Raw genomic sequence first — 11453 nt, 5'->3', positions numbered from 1 at the left:
GTTCCAAATTGACAGCCCTGAATGCTGTCAGTGTTTCCTGGCTTTCTGCTTTCTCTTTGGGGAAAAAAAAGTGTCAATTTTAGCTCCACTACTTAAATAACAAACATACTTTAACCTTATGAAGGATTTTTCTTTCATCTTGTTTTTATACTTTGTAAACCTACTTTGATAAGTTTCTTCAGGACAATGTTGAGACTGTTTCTTCTATTCTCTGCCTAGTTTCTCCGTCAAAGCACCCAATACTATACTTGATGTTGTCAGAGCAGAGGGACATAGGAAAAACACAGAACAAAACCCAGTGACTAACACTGTTAAATCACCACATGCTTATCTGTGGCTGATGATTGTAAGATCATCACATGCTTATTAGGTACCATGTGCTTGAGAAAATGTATCCTACTGCATCCTTATAGAAGTGTTACTCACATTTACGTATGCTGACCTTGTCCCCATCCCAGAAACAGAGGCTAACACCCTGACTGGCCTAGACCACGACTTAGTGAAACTGTTATTTTTAGAAACCACCTTTCCCCTGTGAATTTGAAGCACTGCTCATACAGAGAGTCCCAGGCCAAGACGTACCCTGTCTTGTAGCAGCATTCTGCTGCTAAAATAGTTTCCCTTCTGCTTTCTGTCCATTTGTCACACTTTAATAAACCTTTGCTTCCTACTATACCAGCCTTGACTCCCTCACTTCTCACTAAGAGCCCCACTTCTCCATTCTTTGTTGAAGTGAGGGCAAGGACCAGAACAGAGGGGGAGGACCACCTAGAGATCCCCCGCCAGATGTAACAATGTTATGTTATTCATTGTGTCATTTTCTGTATCATAGTAATTGTTTACACTTCTGTATAGAACAGTTATCATCAATAGTTACAATAGCTATAAAGTGCAATGCTACGCCTCAATCACAATTTTTATTGTCTAGAAAAGTCTTGGATTGAAAAAGTTAATCAGGAGAAATATCTGAATGACTGAAAACTGTTACAAAAAATAACATATCCTGCTAATATTATCTTTGCATAAATTGATCAACATCTTCTAAGATAACAATATATCGATATATGTTTAGTGGAATCAGTAGAATACCTTTCTAAAATATTTTTAAAATACTATACTTCTCTATTCAACAGCTTGCCTTTTTTATTCATATCCCATAATGGCATACTGTTAAGAAAAAGAAGCAAGTTTCTCAGTACCTCAAAAGTTCTTACCCTTTTTTTTTTTGGTACCAGGGATCAAACTCAGGACCTTGTGCTTGTGAGGCAGGCAGCAGAACCACTGAGCTAAATCTCCCGCCCAAAGTTCTTACTCTTAAGATTCAGTCAGGTAATATTTGGAGTGGTTTTTATGGTCTCCGATAGATTTAAATTTCAGTTCAGATTTAAATTGAAGTTACTTGTGTAACTTCGGTCGTGTAAGGACTGGTCAAAATATACAGTATGTTTAAATTTTTAAAGATTTATTGCAGTAAAAGGCACATTGCCATTAGGCAGAATTTTTTTTTTTTTTTTTTGTACCAGGGATAAAACTCGGAACCTTTTGCTTGCAAGGCAGGCGGCAGAACCACTGAACTAAATCCCTGGCCCTCACATTGCCATTATTTCACATCAGAGTACTCCCCTCCCTTCCAGCACACTTAATCCCACTTTTCTTGGCACCTTCTGAAGCAGTTCTAAATGTTCTCTTTTGCAAGAGACTGCCCTGTTGATTATGCTCAGAGCAAGCTTTAAGCAGTGCAGGGTATAGAGTTAACCCCACAATTGGCTTATTTTAAAGAAGAGAGTCTGGCTGAAGCCTATCTGACTCATGAGAGCACTGGGAATGGTGTAGGTTAGCATTATCCCCTGCCAACGGCCACAGCAGAGGCCAGTGAAATAGCCTGTGAAGCTGTGGTGCTCTGATATGAGAGAATGCAGAGACTGAGGTAGGTGTGACTCCTGCCCAAATTCATTTCCCAGAAATTAAACCTCCTTAACTGCAAAAACAGGTTAATTGGTAACCACAGCCTATATCTGCTCTGCTCTGCTCCTGAGTGCAATAATACTTTGTCCCTTCTCTTGCAAGCCTCACCTGCATCAGCACTTATCTCTAGCAACCACCTGTACATGCGCCTTACCCCACTTATTAAATGATTGTGTCACCAATAAATACCAGCAATTCTGGCTGTTCAGGGTCTTTGTTTGCTCAGCTCTGACCATCCCAGTTCCCCCTTTTACTTTGATTATGTCCCTGAGTCTTTCTTTTTGCCTTGTATCATTTCACCCAGCAGATCGGGTCTCTTGGTGGGGTCCCTGCTACTCTTTCATGAGTGTCTTTATGAGTTGTGATAAAAAATATAGTGTATGTTGCGCCCAGAGCCATCCAACAGAAGGCAGGCTTGTAGAAGCATTACTGTGTGTCCTTGTCCACCTTCTTCCCTGACCTGGCACTGTGTGACTTCTGGCTCTTCCTCAAAGTAAAAATGACCATGAAAGGTAAACATTTCAAATCCATTCAAAACCTTGTGGCAGCTAAGACAGTACAACTTAAGGATTCAGTCTGTTTTGTTACTGATAAAATGAAGTGTACAAGAACTTTTTTTGTTGTTGTGTCATTGCTCTTTGCAGGTTAAATAGAATGGAGGGGCAGTGAGGGTGTCTTTGTTGGCTTAATGGGGCACGATGCTGCTATTAGAAACACACTCACTGGTCTCCCCTGGCCCAGTGTGCCCTTACTCTCTCAGGCCCTTGCAGTGGGAAAAGGAGGAGGAGGATGAAGAGGATGTTGCAAAGCCTATTCTCCCATGGGTATGTGGACAAAGTTACTCTGGTGACCTGCTGACAAGATTACAAAGACAAGCAGGTGACAGACCAACCAATATGTGGTGAGACTGAGCAGTCAATTCTTAACCTGTCAATAATATGATCTGAAGCCCCAAGAAGAGAACTCTTGGAAAGTCAGTCAGGTTGGAGGTCCCTGTGCTGATAATAATCAAGTGACTTCTCTGATGGCAGATAGGGACAAACAGCAGCCAGAGAGGGTGAGCAAAGTGGGAACGCCTGGTGACATGCTAGCTTACTGGCAGAGTTCTCTGCAGTCTCTTTTACACTGAGCAACCAGAGAAGTGGAGGTTTGTCAAATCCTAATTTGGATATAAAAGCTGTATTTTATAATCACAGTATTATGTGTGACTACCCCTTTGTTCTTTTCTTACAAAGATCTTATAAATAATTATTATGTCTTCTTTTTCCCTTTTTCTTAAAGTTATTCAGACTTTGAGAAATTTGACTAATCTTTTGCCTCCAAATTAAACTATATTTTTTTAACTTAAGAATATCATACAAACTCCACCACGAGATAGGAGCTTTGCACATAGTTACTAAGATATCAGCCATGTCTCTTTATAACAAAGAAAGGAAAAACAGTTTCACAAAGTTGTTTTCCTCTACTCTGACTTATGAATTTTGCAATCACATCTTTTTATGAAAGAAATGTCAGTGTATTCTTGTTGGTCACAAAGTGTTCAGTACTGAAAAAGAGTAGAAAATTTGAGAATTTCATATTCTGAAAGCCAGATTAAATTTTCAGTTTAAATATTTCCAAATAGCAAAGCACATTCAGGGACATATTTAAAGAAACAAACATTATCATCATCATATCATCAAGAAATTAAGAAGAATTTAGCAACAAACTCTGGTGCCTGCCTAGAGTGTATCTTATCTCTAACAGTTTTCTCATAAAGACGTAAATGCACATCCATTGCTATTTTAATTATTTAATCCATTTTACATAAGACTTTCCTTCTTTACTAATACCTGGAGTTCTTTGACCTCATGTGAATACAGTCTGGGAGTACTTTATGTGCAATCTTTGGGGATTACCTAGAGATAGATGATTTTTTTCAGAGCACAGGAACTCATATAATATGAGTACATTTCAAAAGCACCATTTCTATCTGGTAGCAATTACTAGTCCTCTCAATTTCTCATCATACACATCCTGGAACTCCCAATATTCATAAAATATGAGCTACTCTCATTCTATTAAAACTAGCTTTTTTCCCATTTTCTTAATATATGCCAACCCTGAAAAATAATTTCAATGCTATTCATGCTTCTTTCTTCTTAATGTATTTAGGAGTCTCAGTATGACTCATTTCGGGTTCATACAGTATGGACACATGACAGTATTAGGTTGAGGTTATAATGTGATGAGCACTGAGTGCTTGTTTCTTCCCAAAGAATATTGTTGGAATATTAAACCCTGGTGTGATGGTTCAGGAGGTGGGGTCTTGGGGAGGTGATTAAGTCATGAGCATACAGTCTTCAAATATGAGGTTAGTACCTTTATAGAAAGAGACTCATTGTCTCAGAAAGACACTGACTGTCTCAATCTGCTGGTGGCTTCATATGAGACTTCCCAGCCTGTGAACTGGGAGAAATAAATTTCTGTTGTATGTAATCCACCAAGTCCAAGTGGATTAAGTGTCAGTCTAAGTGGATTAAGACATGCTGTCTGTTATGGCAATGTTATGGTTTATGTCTAGATGTTCCCCCAAGCCTCTTGCACTCAAGTGGGGCTTTTCAGAGGTGGCTAGATCTAGAGCGTGTGATGCTGGGATCAAGGGTGTGTGGTACTAAATTGGTTTAGCATAGTTCTGGGTGTGGACAATGGAAAGGTGTCCCCTGGGTGTGAGTGCTACCCAGATAGCATGAACAGAACATAAGGGACAGAAAGAGGGCTGCTGGGGTCACTTGTCACTGCTTGGTGCTTGCTACTTCAATTCTTTACTGTCTTCTACCTGCCATTAACTTTCTCCTCTGTGATGCCGCTCTGCCCTGCCTCCTTGCCTTGGAGCCAGCCAATTATATACTGAAACCTCTACAAACTGTGAGCCAATTAAACCTTTCTTCTTTTAACTTTGTGTGCCAGGTTATTTTGTTTCAGCAACAAAAAAAAATAGCCAAGACACTGTCTCAGCCATTTAATTTTTAAGTGCTTGAAAAATGTCCAAAATAGATTTGTCATTTACTAAATTCTACTATGAAAAACATAACACTAGATTCACATTTTAACAAGTATTTTCACAGCGACCCATTAAATAATACTGAAGTGAGGAAACTGAGTATGTATCTCCAAAATTCTAAGTAAATGAAGAAGTCAAGAGTTGAACTCATATCCATCTTGTTGCATAGCCCACTGCCCTACCAAATTTCATCCCAAAGACTTGAGATGGTTAATACCACAGAAGCAACCAATGGGTATAGAAGCTTGAGGATAAACACCTCCTGATTTTCTAGGTGGTTAATTCTAGTGAGTCCACTGTGTGTTTTCAAGGACAGCCTCCAGGAACGGAGCTCATTCCTTTGAACAGTAACCTTGAAACTAAACTACAAAATTAACTGGTTTTTTTGTCCTATCTCCTTTTCTTCAATCCTTTCTCTTTTTTTCCTACTAGTGATTGAACCCAGGGTCTTTAAACTGAGCTACATCCTCAGCCCTTTTTTTAAATTTTCATTTTTATTTCATTTTGAGAAAGGGTCTCAATAAGTGGCTAAATTTCCCAGGCTGGGCTCAAATTTGCAATCTCCCTCCCTCTGTTACCCAGACTGCTGGGATCAGAGGGTGTGCTTCAGGCCTGACTCCAAATCCTCACTCTGGCTTCCTTGAATCACCTCCCTATAAATCACCTGCAAGGAGGCCCTGGTCTCAGGCTTTGTTTGGGGAAAACACATACAGATGTAGTCATGGATGCATCGTGGTAATGCGCTGCTTCCTATGGAAATTGATCCCAACACCATTAAATTGATTTAAAGGTTGATTTAATTTTTGCATACTTCTGAAAGTATATGTTGCAAGAACAAAACTCTATAGAGGACATATATGGCAACAGAAAAAATGTAGGCAAAGTGGTAGTATGTAAATACCTACAGTGTCTTTTCAGCTGTTAGTCACAACTTTTGGCCCCAGTCCCCTCAGAAAAAACAGAACAATGTTGCAAATTTACTTCTTTCCTAGGACCTGAAGTCAATTACTTTAGCCTCTTGAGTAAGAGAGGTGTTGGATTAAGCAATCAGCATCACCTAAATCTGTCCAAACTGAAAGTTTAAAATGACTAAGTTTAGTTCTTCTTTATGGTTAGTCAATGACCCATGCTCCAAGTGATATGACATGAGAACATTTTAATAATTACTGGACACTTTTATGGGAGCTTGTTCTTGACAGACACAGTGGAATTTAGGGGACTCTGTTGCTCCTGATATTACCTCAGAGAATTGCTCTCCTAAACTATCAAGAAGGAAATACTACAATGGCATGATATGCTGAAGTTAAGAATGAGAAAACTCTAAAGTTAGCAGGTAATATATTTTGCCATATATAGGAAATTTTTGCTGATTATCGAGATGACAGGGAAAAAATAACAAAAGGGAACATTCTTTCTGTAAACTCTGCACTTCAAGCCCTCTTACTATTGAAGATCCTAAATCAGTTCAAATGTGGAATAAAGAGAAAGTGGGTAGAGGAACAGTTAGCTTGCCTCATTGTCTCCTGGTTCTCTCTGGTGTGTCTTAGTGCGTGGGATGATGGGAGGATGTTCCATCTGACGGGATGTGTGCTGTGCCCAGAAAGCAAGATGGTGAGTGACTAGACACACTGCGTTGGTCCCTTCCAGCCCACTGCTTAGAATGTCACGCTTGGATGGTCTTTTCCATTTTGAAATTTGGTCATCTCATCATGTTATTATTTTATAGTGTATTTACAATATTCCCATTGTAAATTAAACTTCTAAAATTTCCATTTCTATTGCAAGTAGATTTCCTCTGTACTGAATTCATATACACAGTTTCCTGACAAACTTCTCAATTTAGGGATGTGCATGACATCTCCTTTTCAATAAGTCCTAGAGGAGTGGTTACTGTTGCTCTTCAGACCTCCCCTTTCTTTTTCTTTTCATATCTTTCATTCTTTCACTAGCCCTTTACTTAAAAATGACACCCTAATCCATACATTTTTTTTGACACTTCAAACAAATCCCTGCATCTTCCTTCTTATTGTCTGCCTTTATTTGCTTAATCTGTTGTAACAAAGTAGCATAAGGGTGGTTTAAACAATAGGTTCTGAAGGATGGGAAATTCAATTTTAAAATGGCGGCCAATTTGTGTCATGGTCAAGGCCCTCTTCTTAGCTTGCCTCTGGCTACCTTTCCCTGTCTCTTCAAAGGGATAAAAATAAACCAGGTTCTGGTCTCTCTTCTGCTTCCTATAAAGCCAGTTGTCCCATCATCAGGGTCCTCCCACATGACCTCATCTAAACCCCGCCAAGTTTCAAAGGACCCCCAACACCTTATGCTGGGAACCAGAGCTCTGACATGACTCTGGGGAGATCCATGCACTCAGTCCATAACATTTCAGCCCTGCACTCTCCAAATACATGGCCTTTCTATGTGCAAAATAAATTCATTCATCCCAATAGTTACTAAAATTTAACTCCAGCATCACCTCTAAAGTCTAAAGTTTTGCCTAAATTTCAACTAAATTAGATCTGAATAAGATTTGAAGTGTAATTAATCCTAAGGTGAAATTCTTTTTCAACTGCAAAGCTGTAAAAACAGATTTGCTTACAAAATACAATGCTGAGACAGGTATGGAATAGACATTCCCACTCCAAAAGGGAAAAATGAGAAGAAAGAAATGGATGATGGGTCCCTAGCAGGTCTGAAACCTCGCAAAGTGATCACCACTAGATCTGAAAGCTCAAGTTGTCTGGATGTCCTGTTTCTGGATGAACAGGGAAGGCAGGGCCAGCTTCAGGACCCCTCTGTGGCTCTGCTGGTAGGGATAACACCCCAGGGCTTCAGGAAGCTGCTGACTGGTAGATGCCCGCATCCCCTCTTTGATGCTGAGGAGACACCCTGATAACCTTTGAATGTCCATCCAGGCCATTTGTCTTGAAAAACAAGAGCCATGCATGTTTGTAGAGAGATATATCTGAAAGGCCCAACAGCCTTCCATTTCATCCAATTTCAGTTCCTTTCTGTTAAGCCTGGCAAGTTTTCTGCTGGGGTTGCTGGTTAGGACCACAGTCAGACCCATACAAATCTCCTTACTAACTCGTTGCTTGACCACCCAAAGAGTGTTCTTTTCAGAATGAATTTTCTTGTGTTTACAATGTGTTCTGGGTTTTGTTTTGTTTTGTTTTCGCTTAACAATTTCTTCTTCAATTCATTTCTCTCTTCTCATATTTTCAGGGGAAACTAAGCCACTCTTACAACACTTTGCTTAGAAATCTCAGCTGAGTGTCTATGTTCACCATTCGCAAACTCTACCTTCCACACAGTACTGGGACACAGTTCCACCAAACACTTCACCACTTTACAACAGCAATCACCTTTCATTCCTTTACCACCTATATGTCTACCAACATTCTGTTTATGATTATTTATGTATACTCTAAGAAGGTGGACACTTTCTCTACAGAGTTCCTCTTCTCTTCCTGAGTCCTCATCAGAAGCCCTTCACAATACCTTCACAGCAACCTGGGCTATTTCTGGCATGCATCTAAAAACTCTTCTAGCCTCTACACATTCCAAAGCCATTTCCACATTTTTAGGTATTTGTCACAGCTGCCCCCTATTTGTTGGCACAGAAATCCGTATTGGTCAGAGTTCTCTGGAGAAACAGGACCAACATGATGTGTATAAATGGATATCAATGTGTGTGTGTGTGTGTGTGTGTGTGTGTGTGTGTGTGTAGAGTTGGAGATACAGATAGAGATTTATTAAAAGGAACTTGCTTGTTCAATTTTGCTTGCTGAGATGTTCAGACCTAGGAAAGCCAATGGTATAGTTGTAGTCTGAATCCAAAGTCTTGAAAAATGGGGAATCTAGTGATGTAAGTTCTAATCTGAGTCTGAGTTCAAAGGCAGGAAAAGATCAATGCCCCAGCTTGAAGACAGTAGTGCATACAAAGTCCTTTATAAGTTTTCTTCCACTTAGCTCTTCAACAGATAGATGAAGCCCACCCACATTAAGGAGGGTAATCAGCTTTTCTCAGTCTACCAATTCAGATGTTAATCTTATGCAGAAACACTCTCCTAGACACACCCAGAAGTATGTCTAATCAAATATATGGACACCCAGGGATCAATCAAGTTGACGTATAAAATTAGTCATCACATCATGTACCCAAACCTGATGCATCAAGTTTAAATTTGCATAATTTATTGCACAGAAAATGTATCAATTGGCCTAGCTCTCTATCTAGTTCATAACTTCCATAAATGTGTGCCCAAAATACAAATTGCTCCCTTTATTCTTTGGTTGTGTACCCTTATTCTTCAATCTAACCTATTATTCTCTCTCACTCCTCTTCAGTTAACACAGTTGTTAGCGTTCAATTGTACCATCTTATCTCTTTTACTTTGCAGTTTACTTATTCCTTTATCCAAGTAAATCTTAAAATATTTTAAGCTCTGCCTATATAGGAAAATTGTAATAGAAACAACTATTTTTTAATTTTTATTTTTATTAGTATCTTTGTAATACATAATGATTACATTCATCACAGGGAGTTGGTACATGTTCATGACAGAAGGGAACCTAGAAATATCTTTAATCACATAGAAGAAAAATGACTCAAACTCATTGTACTCCATGTGATGAGCTCTGTGGACATGTCCAATGTGAGAGCTGCCTAAGTAGAAGAACGAAACCTTCAGCTGTCATATAGGGTACCAGCCGGCAGGGACTACTTGGAAGTGTTTCCTTGGGTTTCCAGCCTCTTGGTTAAGATATGATATTTTTCACTCAGAACAAGAAATAAGATTTCACTTAATCACCTCTGACATGATGGCCACTGACTAACTGAAAGGTCTCAGGGATATGACAGGCACCATCTTTCATCATTCATTTTTGGAAATGAAGGACCCTAAAAGGGAAATAATGAAGCTGTTTGATGCTCTAGGTGAGAGAAGATGCAGAAAGAACGAGCATAGATGCACATTGAGGCCATACACTTCAGTGAAATAAATAGGACACACGTGTATAAATACCAAATAGTTTCTCTGGTGTGAGAAACTAAAAGTGTAAATAAGGATCAAAATGTATAATAGATAATGTGAAGTAGGAAGAAAAGGTCCAAAGGGGTAGGGGAAGTGGGAGGGGTAGGGGAAAGAAAAGAAGGGAAAGGAATAAATATAAGAAAAGGAAAAAATGGAAACAAAGCCTTTGTAAATAGGAAGGGGTGGAGGGGTTGAAGGGAGGACAGGGGAATGGGGAAAAAATAAGAACCAAGATAGATCATGTAAAGGAACAAATTCCCAATGATGAATGTCAGCATATTGTATACCTAAAATGTACCAATAAACTTAATAAATTAAAAAAGAGAGAGAAGGAAAAGTTAAAGATCTGCCCACCTCACAGATCTGCACAGGAAACAGCATTCATACTTCCTATCCCTAATTGAAGGAATGAGTTCTTTTATTAAGAATACAAGTTCCTGCGTGTGGTGACACACACACCTGTATTTCCAGCAACCCAGGATACTGAGGTAGGGGGTCCACAGTTCCATGACCAGCTTAAGCAACTTAGTGATTTAGTGAGACCCTAAGATAAAAATAAAAAGTAAAAACTAAAAAATAAAATTGAAAGGGCTGAATATTGCTCAGTGCAAAGGCCCTAGGTTCAATCCCTAGTAACAGGGTCGGGGACATTAGCAATTTACCTCCTTTGTTCTTGGTAAATTATAAAATTCCTAACATGGATCCTTTCATTTTTCTCTCTAAATACCTTATCTAAATAAAGGTAAATGATAATTAGTGTCATTTGTTCTTAACCATCTGATCTAGTTAACTTTAATGGGCATTTAATGTTTTTCTTAATACAAGTTCAAGAAGCACATTTCTTTGCAGGGGGCTAAAGAGAACACTTAGTAATTACCAAAACCACTATTTCTTCTTGTTATAAATCATTAAGTAGGAGAAATATAAGTTGTCCAATGTTGTTAAAAAAGCATTAAAGTAACTAATATCTGACATGGAAAATGTGCATTTGACACCCAGCCTGTGAGCATGCCTGCTCCTGGCCACACCAGGGCTGCAGATATCCATTCTGTCAGTTCAGGTCATCACAGACTCATAGGAGATGAGACAGCTGTGCATGGATTTGTTTGTCAAAACTCCTACCGAGGATATACGTGAAGGAAGCAGCATATCATTGTAGAGCGGTTGAAAAATAATGCAAGTATGGCAAGTGTTAAAGGAAAGGAGGAAGCAAGCGAGGAAATTCAAAGTTGTGGTAGCAGGGCTTTAGGCTACAACACAGCTCTGAGGAAGTCTAGCCAGAGCAGGTGCTTGGCCCCAAGAAAAACTATCAGGTGAAGGAGACCCACCTGGGTCAGAAATGTCCCTGCTCTGGGCTCCTACCATGATCAGTCCTGGGCCGAGGGCAGCTCTGGAGGTCTGAGAACGTGGCA

The sequence above is a fragment of the Heterocephalus glaber genome, unplaced genomic scaffold (assembly GCF_053883595.1).
Source record: "Heterocephalus glaber isolate CG9 unplaced genomic scaffold, H.glaber_assembly_v1.0 deba00000594, whole genome shotgun sequence".
Taxonomy (NCBI): domain Eukaryota; kingdom Metazoa; phylum Chordata; class Mammalia; order Rodentia; family Bathyergidae; genus Heterocephalus; species Heterocephalus glaber.
This window is presented reverse-complemented; position numbering follows the sequence as displayed.